The 19,762-nt window shown below is 42.6% G+C and overlaps 1 long non-coding RNA gene across 4 annotated transcripts in view; it reads left to right on the top strand.

Moving 5' to 3' along the window:
- Positions 1-13,411, top strand: part of LOC118176342 — a 33,481-nt gene extending 20,070 nt beyond the window's left edge. For 3 of the 4 annotated variants that reach the window (XR_004755349.1, XR_004755350.1, XR_004755351.1), the window contains 3 exons: positions 1,607-1,671; positions 5,745-5,835; positions 11,760-13,411. This is a non-coding gene — a long non-coding RNA (uncharacterized LOC118176342). Of the gene's footprint in view, positions 1-1,606; positions 1,672-3,356; positions 3,493-5,744; positions 5,836-11,759 lie in introns of those variants that run through there. The other variant, XR_004755352.1, reaches the window with a different exon arrangement.
- Positions 13,412-19,762: the final 6,351 nt, after the last annotated feature.

The raw sequence follows: 19,762 nt of genomic DNA, 5'->3' as shown, positions 1-19,762 counted from the left end.
TTTCTGTGTAAACCTTAAAGGAATAAAAAGATAGGTTAATTGTATAGCAAAGCCTAAAGAGGAGGAAAAACATTTTAAATAAAAATCTTCTACATGAAAATCTTCAACGAGCTTTAAAAAAAAGAAAAAACACAGCCCACACGTTGGGCACCTAGGTACTGCACCTGTTGAACTGTCTGTAAGATCAAATTCACTTCTCAGAGAGACCAAGGTGCATTAAGTAGGCCAGGTTTGTCATTGAGAGGTGGTTCAGACGTCAATCATTGTCACTTCTCGCCCCAGCTGGTGGCAATCCATCTGCACTTGTCAGGCTGGGTGGTGGTTGTATTCACTCGTGCATTAAGCTGGCACAGCCGTCCACTGTGGACCTGACAGTAGTACCAGACCTTCCCACAGGGAGAGGCTTCTCAAATATGACTAATTTGGATAGCTTTAATTAAAGAGCAGCACATAAATATGCATACGCAGCAGTAACTAGTGGACAGCTTCCTTGGGAGTTGATGAGAGGGTGGAGAGGAGGGGCTGTGAGCTTTGTCTTCCCCACTCCCCGATGGTGCTGGGCGATGCGGCTCACCGCCTGGTAACTTCCCCTGTAGCTCAAGGTGGTCGTTCTGCCTGCGGGCTGCAGGCTCTGTGCTTTGTGGCACAGGGAGCCACGGCAGCAGCAGCAGCTGTTACAGAGCACTAGAAGATGAGGAGGCTCAGGGATCAATGAAATGTTTTATTATTCCAGTTGATGTCAGGCCTTACCATGCATGCTGCTGGTGTTAACAAAGGTTCCCTGGGAAACAGTTGGGATAACCCTCCAGTAACAAATAACTCACTCGCAAGTTACACTGAGCGATTGTGCTACCTGGCATTGTCTTGCCACAGCAAGACAAAGCAACCAGCAGTGCTGCCTGTGAAGAGGTTGAGGCTGGTCTTTTGTTGCAGACAGGATACTCTGTACTGAATTAGGTAAGTCCTAACCACGACAGGTTACTTCTTCACTCTGGTTTTCAAAGCAGCTTTGGATGTTGGTGCACTGTGCAGTGATAATAGGAAATGGCATTCTCCCAGGGCTTGTAAGTGAACCCAAAGAATGGATTTGACATTGCACAAATGCACAGTGAGAAAGGGTCTAAAAGCTAGCCATGCAAAGGCAGTGATGCCACCATGCTGCTGCAGTGTAATACTTGTGGTGCAGTGTGAGGCCGAAGTTTTCCAGGCTTCACGTAATTCCTGTAGGCTTTTTCACACTTCCTGGTGTGTCAGCAGCCCTTCCTATGTGCAGAGATAAGCACTACATGCAACACTGCAGCAGCTGTGTACTGACACTACTGTTTAGCAGTACAAGGCCATGAGCAAAACATTTGAAGTTGTCTTTGTTTTGAGCAGGGAGTTGTCCGAGAGACCTCCAGAGGTTCATTCCAACTTGAAGTTACTCTGTGATACCGCTGAATTACAAGATTGTAGATCTACAACAAAAGAAAGAGAATTCCAAGGAAGCTGGTCCGGTGCCCTGGCATTTTTTCCAGTGAAAAAATCAATCTTACATTGTGTATGCATTTTGTTTTGCACGTATATTTTGACTGATTGCTAATGGAATTATATGGTTTTAATCTAGATCCATTTTGTTGCGCTTTCCTGAATGGAAAGGTTTTGCAGAGACTTCTCAAAAAGACAGCAAAGGTATGGTTGTATTTGTCAGTCTTCTTGTAAAAGGCAGGCATATATATTGATCTAAATCTGTTCAGCTTTACCGACAATAAATGAACCCACTTTCTGTTTATTCAGTTGGCATGGCATAACCAGGTGAACACTAAGCTGTTTTTCCATATCGTAGAAAGCTCACCTAGAGAACTAAGATGGTAAATTTATTTTTACATTGCAATATCTGTGAATGTGGACTAGAAAGGACTTCTATTGCTTTTAGTAGGCAGGTTAAATCCCTTTTACTTGTATTTTATTTTATAGGCTTCTACTTACTCTTTACCTCGAGGCATCCATGAGCCATCCTTAAAGTATAAAATGATGGCTCAAAGTAAGGAAGTAAAGTATCAGCCCCACATTTGCTCTCTGACTATTCCCATGCAGGTGCTGGAATGAGTGCTCCCCATTCCTTGCAGAACATCTTTCTTATTCCACAAGCAGTGTCTTTGCTGTGGCATTGTCTGAGTTATTTTCATAATTCATAATTATCTTGGTTCTTAAAAATTTAGACATACATTTAAAAGCATGATCCAATCTTGCCTGATTGCCACCACATTGTGTTTGAAGTAATTACCATTCATTTGGCTTTTGAGGCTGTTGAATGAATTTTCCACATGAGATTCCTTAATTTGTACATATTTTATTGCTATAAAATAGGTATTGGCAAGCTGCCTAAACTGTAGTGAAGGCCTCTAATTCCTATCCCTATGTGATGAAACAAATTAAGTGCAAATGGGGATGCCTAAGATAGACTCCTTACGGTGTATTCTGTTGGCGCTCAAAGTTGTCCTTACACAGGTGCAGATGCACGCGTAGGATCGAGGTAGCTCAGTTCTGCACTAAAAAGCCAAAATGGTTAGTTTTCATACAAGAAAAAGAATATTCCTATATAGTGTAAAAATTCTCTCTTTCTATCCTTGAGCTATTATCCCCAAGAGAAAATGTACTCTTGGAGGTTATTAGTGCCTTTGTGCTGGCTTTGTGCATGCTAAGGGAAACCTCCAAGAATATTGATCGTCCCTGTCCCGTACATCTACTCTCTTAGGGCCGAGCAGGCCTACCCCGCCAGTTAGATTTTAGAGGCACATTTTAGAATACTTTTCATTTACTTATCCCACCAGACTGGAGGTGCCCAAATGATACAAGATAACCATGGTTAGGTGGAGGTGAAATAAGAAGGTAACATTGACGTGCATCAGGGTGTTTCAGGTATGGCCTTTGTGGTGAAAAAAGTAGCAAAACAGCCATTCTGGGCACATGCCCTGGCACAGACGGAATTGGTACAAAATTTTGCTCAGCCCAAAGTAACAAAACCAGCCGTAGTGATCCAGCATCTCATGTTTATCATAATCACAAGGCTCTCATAAATTAAACAGCGAGACTGTGGAGGCCTTGATCTGAGTAATGAGCACTTGTTGATGATCAGCTGCTGTTGGTGAAATCAGGCCTTGCGCCACGCTCCTCGTGGGACCGTACCGGAGTTCCCAAATTGCAGAGCTTGCTCAGAAACCTGACTGACTGTGTACGTCTGCAGAAAAGGTTTACAAATCCAGGGATGTACTGTACAGGGACACGAGGCTTCCAGATAGACAGCGTTAGGGATTGGCGTAAATGTGGAGTGTGACGGGTGGTTACGCTGGGTTGGCTTTAAACATGTTGCTTAGGGCAGACCTGTGGCTCGGAGGCTCCCCTGAAGTCAATATTACAAACACTGGAGCTTTGTTGAACTTGAGGACCAGATTTGTAACTTCAAACATAAGAAATAAGTTCAGAATAAGCGATGTACTTCACACCAGACATCACAGGTGTGAGAAACAAAGTTGTGTTTTTGCAGTAGAGAATTATTTTGGTTTTTTTTTTCCAAGGTAGTTGTGTAGTCGTAACAAGGAGAAATCTAAGTAGAAAAGTAGACAGTAGAAGGCCTCACTGCTCCAAAATAAGGTAGAAGCTTGCGAAAAAGAGGATGAGCAGTGTGAGAACAGTAAAACAAACAAAGCGTCTGAAGAAAATTATTTGAGGAATATCACATCTTTCTCTCCCCTTACACCCATCCACTCAGGATAACCCAGCCACCAAAGAAACTTTTCTTAGTCCTGCTGAACCTCTCTCTAGCTGCTTGAAATTCTCGTGCCCTGGCATTCTGAGCTCTCTTCTGCTGCGCAGTCTCTCTGCTGGCCTGGGAAGAACATCATGGATGCCTTTGGCGTACTCTGGTCCTTGCCGTGTTGAATCAGCCTAACTGTTCATGAAGATATTTGAACTAAAGAGCAGCGCTTCCTCGGCAATTGTGCAGAGAAGGCTGAGGGATGGGATTCCTTTCAAAGGGAGAAGTTTCAGTGCTGGCCATTTTTGTATTGGTGCCAGGAAGCCTGCAATTTCTCTGCTGGCAAACAGTAGCCTTTTTCTGCTTGTGAACAGCAGTTTACCAGCATCATGAGAACACCAGGAGGTAGAGCAGCCAGTGTCTTACGTGGGCTGGTCCTTTTATTTCGCAGTTCCTGGCAGGCAGCATGCAGAAGCTGATGTGGCTCTGTCATCTCCAGCCCTAGAGCAAGTGCCTGGTGCATGTGTTGCTGCCCCGCGCTATGTTGTATGCACAGATGTGCACTGACTGACACACAGCTTCTGCCTACAAACCAGAGGAAATCAAAGAACAAGGTCACATAATGTAGAAGGGAAGAACATCTTTGAATTGTCACGGTAATCGTGATAGTCTTAGGACCTCCCTTTCCTATGATCTCTTCCTCTGGGAATGTTCATTACCCCTTTGATGACTCTTTACTGAGAACACCAAGGACGACAAATGCTCTGTTTCATTATGGCAGTACATAACTTAATTTTGAGACAGATCACAGATTGCTGTCTGACATTTCTACATTTCAACTGCGGCAAGTTTTTCAGCAAACAGTGAAGGAGGAAGGCAGAGCCACCATGTTAAATGTTAATTTGCTTTTCTTCTCCCTCTGGAGGTAGGTCTCGATGAAATGTGTAACAGTTTTAAATCTTGTTTCAATACATTTTTATGTGAAAATACAAGAAGTATATTCTGAAAGGACAAAAGAATGAATATACTTACTTGTCCTTTAGGCAAAGCTTTGTAAGTGTTCATACATAAAATATGATAGAGAATATCTCTGGCATTTCAACTAGAGGCAAAGGAAAACAAGATTTAAAATGTTCTGGATTATTCTAAAAGTAGAAGTTTCATTTCTAAATTCTTTGTGAAGACCCTTTAATAGCGGTGCAGGATATAACTGAGCTGCTGAATGCAAACGTCTTCAGCTGGAGAGAACTGAATCAGGGCAGTGCTGGCTGTGAACAGTGCATCTATCTGTGATATTAACTTGTCTGTTTCCTGGTTTCTTGATGGCCTTTGTCTTCTGATAAGAGATGAATGTGCGAAGTGACTAATCAGACAAGCTTCCCCCTTAGCTGTGAGTTCCTGGGAACAACTTCTGCAATTCGGTTTCTTCACAAAATAAATAAATAATCAAGCCCTAACCATGGACTCAGATCATAGTGAACTAAAATCTAAATATATGAGATTCAGTCCTCCTGCATGGAAAAAAATAATATCTTGTGTTTCTGGAAGCAGCGACACCCCACTGGGGGGTCTGTAGTTAAGAAAACATCACAGGTAAGCTTGGTTGTGCATTTACAACGAGTGAAGTGCCAGTTACGTTTCGTGTACTCCTGCCTCTGTGAGTATGGTTCTGCTCTGTGCAAAGAGCACCTCTGGCTGTTTGAGTGATGCTCTAGATTTGGACAGTCACGGAATTAAGTTTAGAAGTGAAGAATACTTTAACTTGTGCCTTTTCTTGGATGGAAAAGGAAGAATCTACTTATGTCTCACCCTCTCTAGGTAAAGGGGCTTGCATTCTGCTCACACAGTGTCTAACCTAGCCATGGCGTTAATGCTTAAAAATTTGGCTGTAGCCTGCAGGGGGAAAGTTCAGGCAGGTTCATTTATCAGCAAATCTCAAAAAAAAAAACAACAAACAAATAAACAAAAACCTTTTTATTTACCTAGTGTGTTGCTTTTCCCTGGTCAGTCTAGCTGTGTGAGTGTCTGAGCCTCTGAAGTTGCCAGCAGTCAGGAGATGCATGCTAGCAAAGAGGCTGGAAGTACTGGAAGCCTTTCAGGTGACTCAAGATGCCTTGGCTTTGATTCGAGACCCTCTCTGTTCTCTCTGCACAGCTCAGCAAAGTTCCTCCTGTGGTAAAACCGGCCCAGCTTGGGGCAGTGTTGGGCAGCAGTGCAGTGATGTCTTGTACGGACTCTTGTAACACTGATACCAGCACAGTGTGTTTGTTTTGTTTGCATAAGCAAGAAAATTGCTGGTAAGTAGGCATTAGATGGATTTGCCAGAGTACTTGTAGCTGTTTGGCTTGCCAGCTGTCTGGAAGGTGAGCGCTTAACTCAGTTGTGTAGGCCACAGTGTGCTGACAGGTTGGGTGAGGTGACCGACTGCCAGCTAAAGAGCCGCCCCTCCACCTTACACCATCCTGCAACTTCACACTTGGACGTGGGTAACATCACCTATGTCCGGGTTCCGTATTTATATTTTATTTTGAACAACTTTTATCATCTTGTCATCTAGGTATCATAATTTGTGCTCTGTAGCAGTAGCTATTTATTTTGATATTTTATCTTTTTTTTTTTTTTTATGATTTGCAATCCAAACTGACCTTTTTACTACATAACCACTTTGAAAAAGAGATGTCCTGCTCACATAAGGAATGCCTCGAGAGAAGGGCAGCCCTGCATAATTTCCTGTCCTCTCACAGAAAGCATTCATATTGGAAAACCGGGGAATATTACTTTCTGGCCCTGCACACTCTCCTGGGTAGAAAGGTCCTGAAACACAATTTATTGTAAAACACACAGTGGTTACAGAGCTAGCACAGTCAATGATATTCCTTTTATTACCACTCAGATGAGAACACAAAATGACATTGGAAAGCAGTGAACTCACCAGAAGGGCAGAGAAAGCCATTAAATTCAACACGCATCATATTTCATAATCAGAATCCTGCAGTCAGAGCTGACACCACTGAATGAGTTTGTTGCAGTCATGATAATATAAAACCCGCTGCATCTGCTTCCCTTGGCACTTTTCTTTGTAGACCCTTGCAGTGTATGGGCTATTAATCATCAGTAGCCAGGGACACTGCAGACCAATGCACTTTGTATTGCATAAATTGAAAATGCATCACTATTAGAGAGAAAACTGCCTTCTGCACATCTCTATTTAGATAAGCAGTTTCCTAAAGGGCTGCCATGCTATTATGGCTAACCACTTAATTGGAGTTGCTTCTACAGCCTCGTAATTGGGGTTGGGGGGAGGGCAGGTAATGGAATCCCGTTTGTAGTGGGTATGAAAACAAGGCAGGGAAGTGTTTCTTTCCATACCTAGGATGCCTGACAGGGCTGGAGCCGGAGGTGAGAAAATGCAGTCAAATACACTGTGTCATTTAACCTCACTGAATTAACTTCATAAATGAGAGGGCTGAGTGTACCGGTGAGTGGGAGAGGGATGTTGTGTAACCTGTGCATTAATGAATTTTCAATAGCTGACTGGAGCAACAGATCACCGGAGAAGGGGAGCTGCCTGTCCTTATGCTAGCTCTGCTCGCAGCAGAGGGTAAGCTACAGCTTAGGAGGGGGAAAAAGTTTTACAGAATCACAGAATTTCTAAGTTGGAAGAGACCTCAAGATCATCAAGTCCAACCTCTGACCTAACACTAACAGTCCCCACTAAACCATATCCCTAAGCTCTACATCTAAACGTCTTTTAAAGACCTCCAGGGATGGTGACTCCACCACTTCCCTGGGCAGCCCGTTCCAGTGTCTAACAACCCTTTCGGTAAAGAAGTTCTTCCTAAGATCCAACCTAAAACTCCCCTGGCGCAACTTAAGCCCATTCCCCCTTGTCCTGTCACCAGGCACGTGGGAGAACAGACCAACCCCCACCTCGCTACAGCCTCCCTTGAGGTACCTGTGTAGAGCGATAAGGTCACCCCTGAGCCTCCTCTTCTCCAGGCTGAACAGTCCCAGCTCCCTCAGCTGCTCCTCGTAAGCCTTGTTCTCCAGACCCCTCACCAGCTTCGTAGCCCTTCTCTGGACTCGCTCAAGCACCTCCATGTCCTTCTTGTAGCGAGGGGCCCGTTTGAGTGGCAGCCAAAAAAAAAAAAAAAAAAAGAAAAAAGCCAATTGCAAAGTCAGTGCTCAAAATTCAGCGATCTCTTTTTAAAGAGAACCTATTTTATTTTACCATCGTTTGTCCAAGTTTTTGTATGTAATGAGCAAAGATCAGTAACTAATGAAAAATGAGAGTTTGAGGTAGTTTGACAATGAAAGTATATCTTTCAAATTGTTTTTAACTGTAAATTGCTGCACAGTTTAATTGTTTTTTTCTTGGAGGTCTGTGGTTAGCATTTGCAACTTCATTGATCTCTGGTTGTAACTAACCACACTTAATTCTCAATACATCTACCATCGTCTATGGGGTTTATTTCCTTGTGCGCAGGAGGTGATGCATCAGAGAGACAAACATGAGTCTGAATTTAAATTACGTGAACTTGTGTTGAATCCTGTGTCTTCTGACTCAAATGCAGGCAGATAGCTGAAGTGCTCTGGCCAGATGAAAATCGAACTGTTTGGAAATGTGATCTCCAGGCTCTCCTCACCTGCTGCCTGATGTGGAGGTGTTTGCATTGCTTCACTTGACCTATCTGGGCAAAGTCCTCCAGAAAGATACGAGTCTATCCACAGCCAAAAATACTCTCACCGTGACTGATGCAAACAGCTCAGAGGATCTCCCGTCACTCGGGTACTGTCTCAGAGCTGCTGGGAGGTTGTTTTCTGGGCATGTCCCTCAGTGAGGTTATCTGAGCATAGCCGCAGGAGTTGGAGAAGCCAGGTTATTAGATAACAGGATGGCACTGTATTCACTAAAGGCTGGAGGAGGGTTAGGCTGTAGCCCGCAGTTGCCTACTTCTGTCTGTACAGTAACAGTAAGACCCAGGGGTGTACCCTGGACCCAAACCAGGTAGGGCTGGCTGGCTCAGCTGATGGGCACTGACTTGCTGTGCAGTAAGGCGCTAATTGCCATGCCCTGATGGAAAGGTGATGGATTTCTGAGAGGCCCCTTCACACTGTCAGGAAAAGGCAGCATAGTAAAATCGTTCCCAGAAATGCACACAGTTAAGTGTTGTGCTCTTCCTGGTCCTCCTAGTTTGAGCCTTTTGACTCTAAGACATGGTCCTGCTTGGTAGAAGGTTAAGCGGATCTAAGCCCAGGCTGCTGGTGCCCTGCCCTGCCCTCCCCACCATCTCCTGCATGCCCTGCTGCTGCTCTGACGGCCCACGGTGGAACGGGTTTTGCTCTGTGCAGCGCAGCTGAATTGACCTCAGAGCTGGAGCAAGGTGTGTGTGGTAGTGGTGGTAAGGAACAGACGTGCCCAAAAGGGAATCAAGAATAAGGGCTGCACTTAGATCCAGCAAGTAGAATTCAGTTTTAACCTCTGATTGCTGGGTCCGTAGCAGGTAACAGGGACAGACAGGTCACTCGATACAGGAGGTATGAAGGAGAACAGCATCCTCATGAGGGATGACAGTTCACTCCTGTGGAGACAGCACGAAGGACTGGAATTTGAATGAATTAGATATGCTTGTGTAATTAAAACAACAACAACAACAACATCAACAACAAAAACCACCAAACCACAGACCCCTCAGAAGTTGACTAGCTGCCACTGCCTTGTATTTCAGTGAGAATTTCATTGCATTCTAGGTAAGCTGGTAGTGAGTTATAAGCAACTCTGGTTGCTGGCCATGTGTTACACCAATCAACTGATTTCTGATGCAGAATATATTACCATCTTTAGCAGGAGGTAACATGGAATATCTTCAATTCTAAAGTAATTGTGTGCTTTTCTGTGATGTAATCAGGGAAGGAGAAAACCTATATTCATCTAAGTTCAGGACCGGGGCAGAATTGGCAAGCAGTTTGATCCTGGGTCCAATACCTGAATGTTAATGCCACCTGCATAAAAATGCAGAAATGTATTTAGGGAAACTTGTCATGCTCTCTGCTATCACAAAGGACGCTGAATTCTTGAGAGTTACCAGATCTGATTTTAGAAAGTAAATTATTACAGTAATAATATTCAGGTTATGAAAAAGCCCTTTTGAAAGACAAGCAAATACTCTTCTGCTTCAGAGTGCTGCTGCTGGGTAGTGTAAGTTTATACAAAATTACCTTCTCGAAACTATTGCAAGTTTCCTTTAACAAAATAAAAATGAATGCACATACGCATATTTAAAGCTACCTGTGCTTACATGTTAGCTTTGAATACATGTTGTTTTGAAAAAGATAACAACATCAAGACACAGAAGTATCTTGTTGAAAGAAATAAATTATGCAGAGCTTTCCTAAATAATTTAGCAGATACAGTAAACAAAAATTATGATCTTACCAAAAACCATTGACTTGCTAGCTTTTTGTTCCTGGTAATGGATACGGGTTCTGTGTTTTGAGGCTTTAATTTTAATCACACAACATCCTGTCCATGGTCAGAGCGATGCTGCAAATGCAGAGTAACATCCTGAAAGCCTCCTCAGACGTTGTGCTAGCATCCTTTCAAGTTCTCTGTGAATTAAAGTAGCTGCATGCTAATATCCTAGTCTCTGCTCTAAGACTATTGAAAAATAAAACATTCTGGTATCATCAGCCAGTGAGCGTGGCCTTGAAGACAGGATCTCATTATATCTGTTAGCTAATGTTATCAGGGTGATGAGGGGGGAAAAAGGCAACCTATTCAAGTTGTCGGTTCAGCTGGTCAGTAAAGTAAAGTAATAAAACATAGCGTGGAAGCTACCACACGTTCCTTGTCTGTATCTTAACTTCTTTAGTTGAATTTCTGTTGGTTAGCATTGCCATTTATAAAGGCTTTAATTTAACTTGGAAAGTCCCAGCCCCCAGTTCAGCCTGCTTTAGCCAATATTATTTTTAAAATAGCTTTGACATACTGCCCTTGCTATACATAAAACTATATTTAATATCAATTGAAGCACCTCCTTCAGTTATTTGTAAGTGTAATTCATGAGAAGACAAGTGCTTACAAAGCATTGGAAATTTTCATTCTTAACGTGTATAATTTTCTCGGTCAGTGTTGGTGATGGGAAATTCAGGATCACACGTTCCTTCTGTCATGAGACTTTGCAACAAGTAGAATAAGTTACTGCAACAAAGTCAGACTTTAGATTTATTTGGTCCTGGGGGATGCTGGCATTAAGACCAGAAGTAAATGAGGCCTCACTGAGTTAAGTATACAGTGTCTCAAAGAGGTTAACCAGTTAGTGGGATTTAGGTATGTCCTCACAGTGTCTCAAAGAGGTTAACCCATTGCTGTGACTGAGGTATGTCCTCACACACACCCTCCTTACAAGAACGTGTAAGCAGGGTTGGAGTTAGGCTGTGTTCATTGCTTTGATTCTGGTGAATTGTCTCAATTTCTTGTGTGAAAGAAAAGCCAAGCAAAGCAAATTACAACAAAACATTTCAGTTAATGCTGTGTTTAACTTACAGTGCAATGATGTGTGTTTCCTGCCCTGTTTTGTGTACTATTAGCAACATTTTGATTTGAAGATAGGATTGCAGAAACTGCTACCTACCAAGAGGTGATATAGTTAAAAGAGGGAGTGGAACTTTGTGTTATGCTTTGGGAGCACAGAAAAATGAACTGAGGAGTCAAACAGTAGGTCAGTGCCAGGGTCAGGAGCAGAAATTAGTTTCCTGTGTTTATTTCCAATTCTAAACAAACTCTCTTATATCCAGGCATGGGGTAAGTAGTATTTCTCTAGGATGACAGATCTCCTGCAGCATCCTTCCAGAGGAACCACACCAGAGAAAAGTACCTGCTTCCAGTGGTGCAGGAGAGAAGGAACAGAGTGGACAGCACAGCAACCAGCTTTCTTGGGATTGTTCACCATCGGTTCATCAAACTTTCTTCTCCTTCCTCTTCCATATATCTATCGTTTTAACTAAGCCTTTTCTTTCTCAGATGCACACGGTAACATGAAGTGGATCCATCTGCCTTTAGAGAGCAGGAATGGGAAGAGCCTTGGGGAGAGGCTACAACAGCACACAGAGGAGGAGGGCAGCACAATCCAACTGGATGTCTGCACGAGCCGCGGTACCCTGGGGACCTGGGAGGAGGAGAGGAGCTGTGCCTGCAAGGTACCACAGCTTTTCGCTACACTGAGATGAGGACAGTTTGTATGGCAACATTTATCTGAGCAAGGCTGTGTTAGAGTAACAGGCAGTGTAGTTCTGTACACGGTGAAAGCTGCACGTGAGTTTTACTTTGCTCTCTGTGTTGGAGTAAATTGAAGAAAAATGAATCCAGAGTGCCACTGCCCTCCTAAATGGGGGAGTTCAGCCTGAGCCTCATCTGCGCAGCAGGGAGCGAGAGCAGCAGGAGCAAAGTGTGCTCTGTGTGACACGGGTACTAGCCTGGTATTTTATGCGTTAGAGGAATGTCAGTGTGAATTACACAGCACAGTGATCCCCGCAGATCTGCCTGGTAACAGTATGTTTGCAGGCTTATGTTCTGGCACTTTCTTCCAGTGCCGCCAGGCCTTGTGATCTCGCACAGTTCTCCAGCTTGAAGGGACACAAAGAGATTCCCTGGCAGACTTTGGTTGTGCGTCCCACTGCCTTCATGAAGGCAGATGGGAATGACAGCTAGCTCGATTTGGCAGTAACCTGGTGTTTTCACTATGGGAAAAACACAGCTTTAAAATCACCTAGTTATGTTTGTGAAACAACATGTTCCAGATTGATTACTTACTTCTGGAAGCTGCTGCTGTTGAAAGTGTAGCTGTTAAAGACTTTCAGGTGCAGCAAGTCAGGGTCATCCACATAAATCATTGCCTGCTGTTGACAAGAAATTTAACAATTTGGATTAGTTGTTAGGAGAGCATGCACAATTGAATAGGTTGAAATCTTAATGGTGGTTTTCCTTACTATTTGATACAGCTAGTAAAAAATAAAAAACAACAATAAAAATCACTCACCACAAGCTTTAATTATTCTATGTAGTAGGCAGAAATGTCTCGAGACAACATTCTGAAAAAAGCCTTAGTTGATCAAAACCAGATTCCTCCGTGTACGCACAAATGATTGACTTGCATTCATTTAATACTTGCAACTAGCTATATCTGGAAAAATCATTATCGCAAGCTTCTTTGCTTATAAAGGAGCTCAGCAGAAAGGGAGGAGGACAGGGAATAAGAAGAAACACTGCAGGGATATGAAAGGAAAGAGATGGTACAGCAAGTTATGGAAGATGCCTCCAGTGGAAGAACAGAGGGCAAAGTCTAATGCTCATCTCCCTGCCTCACCATAGGGCAGTTTGCCATACTGCAGGCACATCAGTTCACTTCTGTACTGCCTTGTAGAGTGAGCCCCAGGTAGTTCTTGAGGAAAGCATAAGAATGTGTTTAAGGTTTGTTTGTTATTAACTCTGTCCTTACCCAACACCACTCAGGCTTCTCCACCCAGGAGAGCTGTTTGGTGGTACCCCAGGCAGTCCTGCGTGCTCAAATGTCACTGCGTGCTTTCAGGCCAGTGCTCTCTGCATCAGGCTGTAAGGATGCCATGCTGGTAGTCACCGTTACTTTGAACCAAAAACAAAAAGGAAAAGAAAGTTTCAATGCTAGATGTGCATATGGTCAACCTTTTGCAGGTGGTGGTAGTTCTGAGCAACTGAGATGTGAGGCCCCTTTTTTCTCCCTGGAGCAGCAGGTGAGGACAGTACACACACCCTGAGCGTATCAGGAGCTACATCCAAATTTCCAAACACACTTTACCTTACTCAGAGTTCCAGGTCACATGTTCCTGCTAAACAGGGACTGTTTTAAAAGAAGTTTTTGTAACTTTTCAAGTGTTACGTGGTCTGAATTATGGAAAAAGTCAGATCGATCTCTTCTGGTTTTATAATCTACAGTACTGAATAGGTTAATGAATAAATAAAAACAAACTGATTTTTTTTAGATTACTGCTTTGTCCAGTCATTTGTCATAGCCAGCTGATGACAGAGTCACAACTAGCTCTCTTCAGCATTAGGAAAACTGTATTTTAAAACTATATCTAATGAAAGAAAAGTATCCTTCAGCCAAAGGTGGAGATATTTGGCAGATTACTGCAATGAAAGTTTTCCACAGTATATCAGTCAGCTTCAGTCAGTTCTCATTAATTAAGTAGTTTATGAGAGGGTAAGCATCAGCACTGGCTATCTAATCCCTCAGTTCTCAGGTGCAGGGTTGGTTGTGCAGCTTTCATATAAACAGAAGAACCCATCACCACTAATGACATCTGTAATCGTGAGAGATGATTGAAAAATAGAGTTACCAAAGTCTGGGGGGAGAGTGGGAAGAAATCTGCCACCTCTGTCTTTGAAATCAAAAAGAATTTTTGAAAGTTTCCATAAAGGCAGAAGATACAGAAGAAATTTTCTAGAAACACTTTCAAACCTTCAGATTTGAGGTACTCTGCCACAAGTCAGGAAGTTCTGTTGCTTTTGATGGAATGTTAAAATTAATGTTTAAAAACATACCCTGAGAGTAAAGGAATGTTTCTTTCATAGCTTTATCTATCAGTGCCTCTCACTGCAGTATGTAAGCTCTCACTTTTTAGTGTCACTTAAAACCAGAAATTTATTTAAAGCATATATATGCATAGTGCCTGTTGCCAGAAACGTGTAATTGAGAGAGGAGATTGCAGAAGGGTTGTGTTCCACCCTGTGCTAGCATTAAGAGTTCTGGGATGTATTTGTAGAGGTTTCAGTGATGACTCTTATGTCCTGGAGACTTTGTGCAATTATTTTGGGTTCAACAGTGCAGAAGTATAGATTACTGTGCAGACATAGCCATATAAGTAAAATGTTGTCCATTGTTTAATACTTGTTTTTTGTTTCCATGCACTTTCTGAATGCTTTCTTCTGCCAAACCGAAAAGCAGTCCCTTAAGAAATAGCTACCCTCAGTGCGGGGAGTTTGGCTTCCTGAGAGGATAGCCAAGAGGTTTCTATTGCCTCTCTCACCATAGAAATAGGAAATAGAAATATGACTTGCTGTTTCTAAGTCCCGAGTTTATCACTTGTGTTTTGTGTTCGTTTGGTACCAAAGCCCGTTTGCACTGAAGTCTAAGGGCTGAGTACTTAGCTCTAAATAGAGAGTGCTTAAGGTGGATCCAGACATTCATTATTGGGCAGGGAGGCCTGGAAACTCAGGCCTAAATTTGAGTGTCTACCGTGAGAGCTCTTTACATGATTACAGTGGCAAGCACATCTACCTGAAATTGTGAGGTATCTGTTACTTTTTAAGGACATGTTAGCTATAATAACTAACGTAATCCGAATTCAGTTGATTTCAGAAAGCATTACATTAAAGCAAATTTAATCCAGAAAGTGTTTTCTATCAACTAATAAAGAGCTTACTGTGTATTTTAGGCTAAAAGCATTGATGTAGCCACTGAAAGCTGGGCAAACAGCCACAGCCCTACCTTAGGAAAACTTAGCTGCAGGCCCTCATTGCTACTAAAGGAGAGATGATGAGTATGGGGGCTTGCAGATGTGTCTGGACAGGACAAGGTGTCAACAAATCGGTTTAAGAAGTTGAAGTATATTTGCATTCCATTTCTATGCATTTTTTTTTCCATTCCATAATTTTTGCTCCCATTATGGAAGGTATTATGAGAAGAACATTTAAAACTGGAAATGAAGTTACTCCTTTGGTGTGGTAATTTCAGAAATTCTAGAGGACATTCAGCCCTCCATAAAAATAAATGTTTTGTAACTCGTGATTCAGCTACAGAAAGGTACAAAACTAAGTGAGTGCTGTGAGCATGGGCAATGCATGAATCAATAAGTTAAGGACAGCACGCTAAGATCGTGGAAGAACAACGTCAACAGTGTGAAGCTGCCTTCCTGCTTCTGTATGTCAGGAAGGCTGTGAGAAGTAATGTGAGACAGGATGTAAAACAGGGATCAGATGCTTCACCTTGTGGCGGTCTCTGAAAGCTGGTTCATTTTTAACCATGTCTCTCTCAAATGCTCACAGTGCAAGGCTGTTGGAATAGCAGCAGCCAAGTACTTTGGCTTTTATTCAAGAGTTTTGCTCTCTGTAAGATGCTGAAAATCAGCAGCACAATTTTTTGGGGGTTATTAAATCTAAAATGCTGTTCAGATGATTGTTTGTCTCTACATTTGCTAGGTTTAATATATCAGAACTTGGGCACATAAATCATTTCAAGGTGCTCAGTGTTACACTTCCCTTTTAGCACTTCCTCTTCTGATGCTCACTGATGCTTTATACTGGCAAAGGAAACAGGCACATAGCAAATGTGATAGGTTGAGATAGGCAATATGAATGAAGTACCATTTTATCTGAAATTTGGGTTGTGACTGAGTACAGTCCCTTTTTCTAGCAGTATCATTCATCCCTGGGGCCCCCTTGATAATAATGTTACATTTGATTTATGCATTTTAACAACCTGTGGTTTTGCAAATAAAACTATTCTGGTTTGAGTTAGATTTATAATGGTAAAACAAATTGCACCTTCTGTGGGTTATTCATGTAAAAGTTCCAAATGTGGAACTTTAAAACTCCCAGAACTCTGAATTCACTCCTTCAGTCCGAAGCATAATGGGTGTTTGCAAAGCAAAACCGGAATTACAACAGCAAGTTTTACTGCTCCAGCTTGTAGCAGCAGTGCACAGAGTAACACCAGTCTCATGTTAAACAGGCAGAGAGGGAAGAAAAGGTCAAGAGTTTCCACACAAAACAACTTTGTAGAGTAACACCCACAAAGCAAAAGAAGAATGATGTTGGGCATAATCATGGCTCAGTGTTTCCTTTTAACTGTTTATAGCAGTCTAAGGTAACATAAATATGTTCAGTGGAAAAAAAAATCCTCTAGCATTTGAGCAGCAGAATCTTTTGTATTCCTGATGCTGGTGTTTGCATTGTGTTTTGTCTGGGGCTTTGTCGAGTATTTCTCTGCTAGGTTTTTCCTGAGGTCTTTAAAGATCCCTCCTCGAAGTTATATGACTCTAAAGCCATAGTAAAACAAAGACTTCATATCACAGTTTAATAATTAAACTACAGAGTAATAATTCGCATTAATTATAGCCTATTAGTTGCAAATGACAATGGTTTATTTTGTTGTACTTAAAGATTTTATTAGTAACAGACGCTCTTAGTTAGTGTTTGTTGCCCCAAGAGCTTTAGAGGAACTGATTTTCTGTCAGAAAAGATTGGAATCAATTGCATTCCTCCCTTCCAGATAGTGCTAAAACATTTATTTAAAGGTTTATATGCTCACCCTGCCTTATCTGTATTCCAAGTCACTTGTCCAATGAAATAAAATTCATTCATGCCTTCCTTCACTGTGTTATTGACAAAGTGTAAGCTTTATGTGACTGGAAGCCAGAATTCTGTCTTTTGGGAATACCTCTCTCTAAACTTGTCTGAAAGAATTATTTTATTGCATTTTTTGTGCCAGTTCAAGTATGTTTTAATGGTAAATCCTAGAAGCTGGGCTGCCTGTGACCATATCAGCCTTTTGAATTAGCAGCATGCGCAGCGTGATAGAAATATTAGATTGCATGGAAGGAGTATGAGCGCTACATCATTTTTTGTAAGTTTTTTTTTTTTCACATAATAAATGGCATGTCACTAGGCTTTACAAATCAAAACTAGGTCAAATCAGTTTTCTGAAGGGGTGGCATTATGCTGATGGAAAGTTCGCCACCACTGTATGTTTCCTTAGCCCGTTCTCCGTGAAAGAACAGTGTCTGGAGAGCAAGTGCTGAAAACTCCTTACGCTGTGCTTCATCGGGGGGAGCTGGAGCAGCAGCAGCTGCATTGTTCATCCATGCAGCGAGAGCTGCAGGAGTGATGTTTAGCTGTCCGTCAGGGACATAATACGAAATAGATGTTATGTTCTAGGTGGCTTTTCTTTCTATATAAGGGACAGGAGGTCATTGTTGAATTAAATACTTAAACCAAAGCAGCCTAGCCTTGTAACCGCAATACTGATTGAAGAGTCCAGGTGCGGGATGTGTACATGACCTAACTGTCATTGCTCCTTACTGCTGCGCTGGGATAACTTGTAAAGCCAAGGAGAGGTAGAGGTAAAGGTAAAATTCAACAATGCTGTGCTGATTTGAGACTAGAGAATGAGAGGAGGAAGTGGTAAGCTCACCTCCTCCTTTTGTCACTCAGCACATTCCCAGAGCTGACCCTGGAAAGAACAATATGCATGTGAGCACCAGGGTATTACAGCAGATGATTCCTCTCAACCACAAACTAATTAAAAAACCTTGGATTCTCCCCAATCCCTTGCTCTCTGTTTCATTTCCTCTCCAAGCAGGACTTAAGTTTAAATTTGATACCATTTGGGGACTTTGCAGTGAATAAGACTATTTGAGTTGTTGTAGAGCTTTCTTAAGCTTTCCTTAGAGAAACTATCCAAGTGTTCAGTAATGTGCATAGACTAAGTCCTAAAAGCAGAACATACCTGATCATGTGAGCTCACAAAACAGTGCATAGAGAAGGTCTGGAAACAGGAATTAAATTCATTCTGTTTCTCATACAGGAGCAGCCATTCCTCCAGTGATGCTATTGAGAACAGCCGGCTTGGAGGAGCCAAGCTGTTAGCGGATGTCACCCGTGCAGCGCTCCAGAATGGGACCGTCCCTGGTGTTACAGGTAATGGGAGCAGGTGTGCAGGTGCTGCAAGAACAGGTTTGGTTTTTTTTTTAGAAACGTGATGTATGAAGAAAACTATTGAGAGACTGGGAAGATTTGGGCCTGGAGATAAATGCTTATTTCTATGATAATGCTTTCTCATGCTAATGAGATGAAGGTGCGGTGTGTAAGCTACAGGTTTCATGTGTCCATGGCTCATCAACCTGTGGGCAGTCCTGTCTGAACAGATCTCTTAACCACTACTGTAACACAGAAAGCAGACCTGAAGTAGGCATGTGAGGATGTTTTACTTTGTTTTCCTCCTTTCAGAACAAGCCCCTATTTTTAGATGTGCTTTTTTTAGTCACAGAAGTTCTGAGTGCTGGAGGAATCAATCACAATGCTAATGCTTAGAGTTCTTGTTAGTTTTGAGTATGTCTTTGGAGGACATGTGCGCTCTCTCACACGTCATTTTTATAACATAGCCCCATGGGAATTTGCCACCTTGAAAAATAAGCTGGGGAACTCAGTCACCTCCAGTTCCTTTCACTGGGAAGCCTTCCATGTAAGCCTTCGTAAAGTCACTTGTGAAGTGAAAGCTCAGCAGGCCCAGTTTGGAGTGACCCTTGTGCTCAACCACATTCAAACCCATCAAACCCCAGTCCCCAAAACACGATTAGCACATCAGCATGTTGATTCTCACTGATCTCGTATTGGACAGTTCCTCACTCTTACTGGAGCTCACAGAGAGCTGGAACATAAATATTAGCTAATAAATTGGCCTCTATCTCAACAGAAACCTTTTTCTTTGGTGTCCATAAACCACCCACTGTGATCCTGGTCCATCTCTGGGCATCCTTGGAAGAGTCCCAACACAAGCGGTTAACATTAATAGCTGCAAAATACATTTCTCATGCCATGAGGGAGATGAAGCATTTCACACAGCCCTTTCCTCTGGAGCAGACAGCTGAGAGAACACACTACTGCAGGAGCCCTCAGTGGCGTCAGTGTCGGTAAGTAACATTAAGCAGCCTCCCCCTCCTCCCCGTGCATGCACACACAAACCCCGTGTGCAATATCCCACAAGGTTAAGTGTTGTGCTGCTCAGGGCACAGCGTTATATCCTGCTTGCCTGGAGGCAGTTGTTGGCTCCGTGAAGTGATCTGTCTAAGGCAGGAAATACAATCTCAACGGGAGAATGGGAGCTCCGAACAAAAGTCATGAACTCATTCACAATCCAGACATGCCCCAGGAGTTGGTTTTCAAGTGACCTCATTTGCCCTCTGTTGTTACACATTTATCCCCGTGGCACT

This window comes from Oxyura jamaicensis, chromosome 19 (genome assembly GCF_011077185.1).
Source record: "Oxyura jamaicensis isolate SHBP4307 breed ruddy duck chromosome 19, BPBGC_Ojam_1.0, whole genome shotgun sequence".
Lineage (NCBI taxonomy): Eukaryota > Metazoa > Chordata > Aves > Anseriformes > Anatidae > Oxyura > Oxyura jamaicensis.
This window is presented reverse-complemented; position numbering and strand designations above follow the sequence as displayed.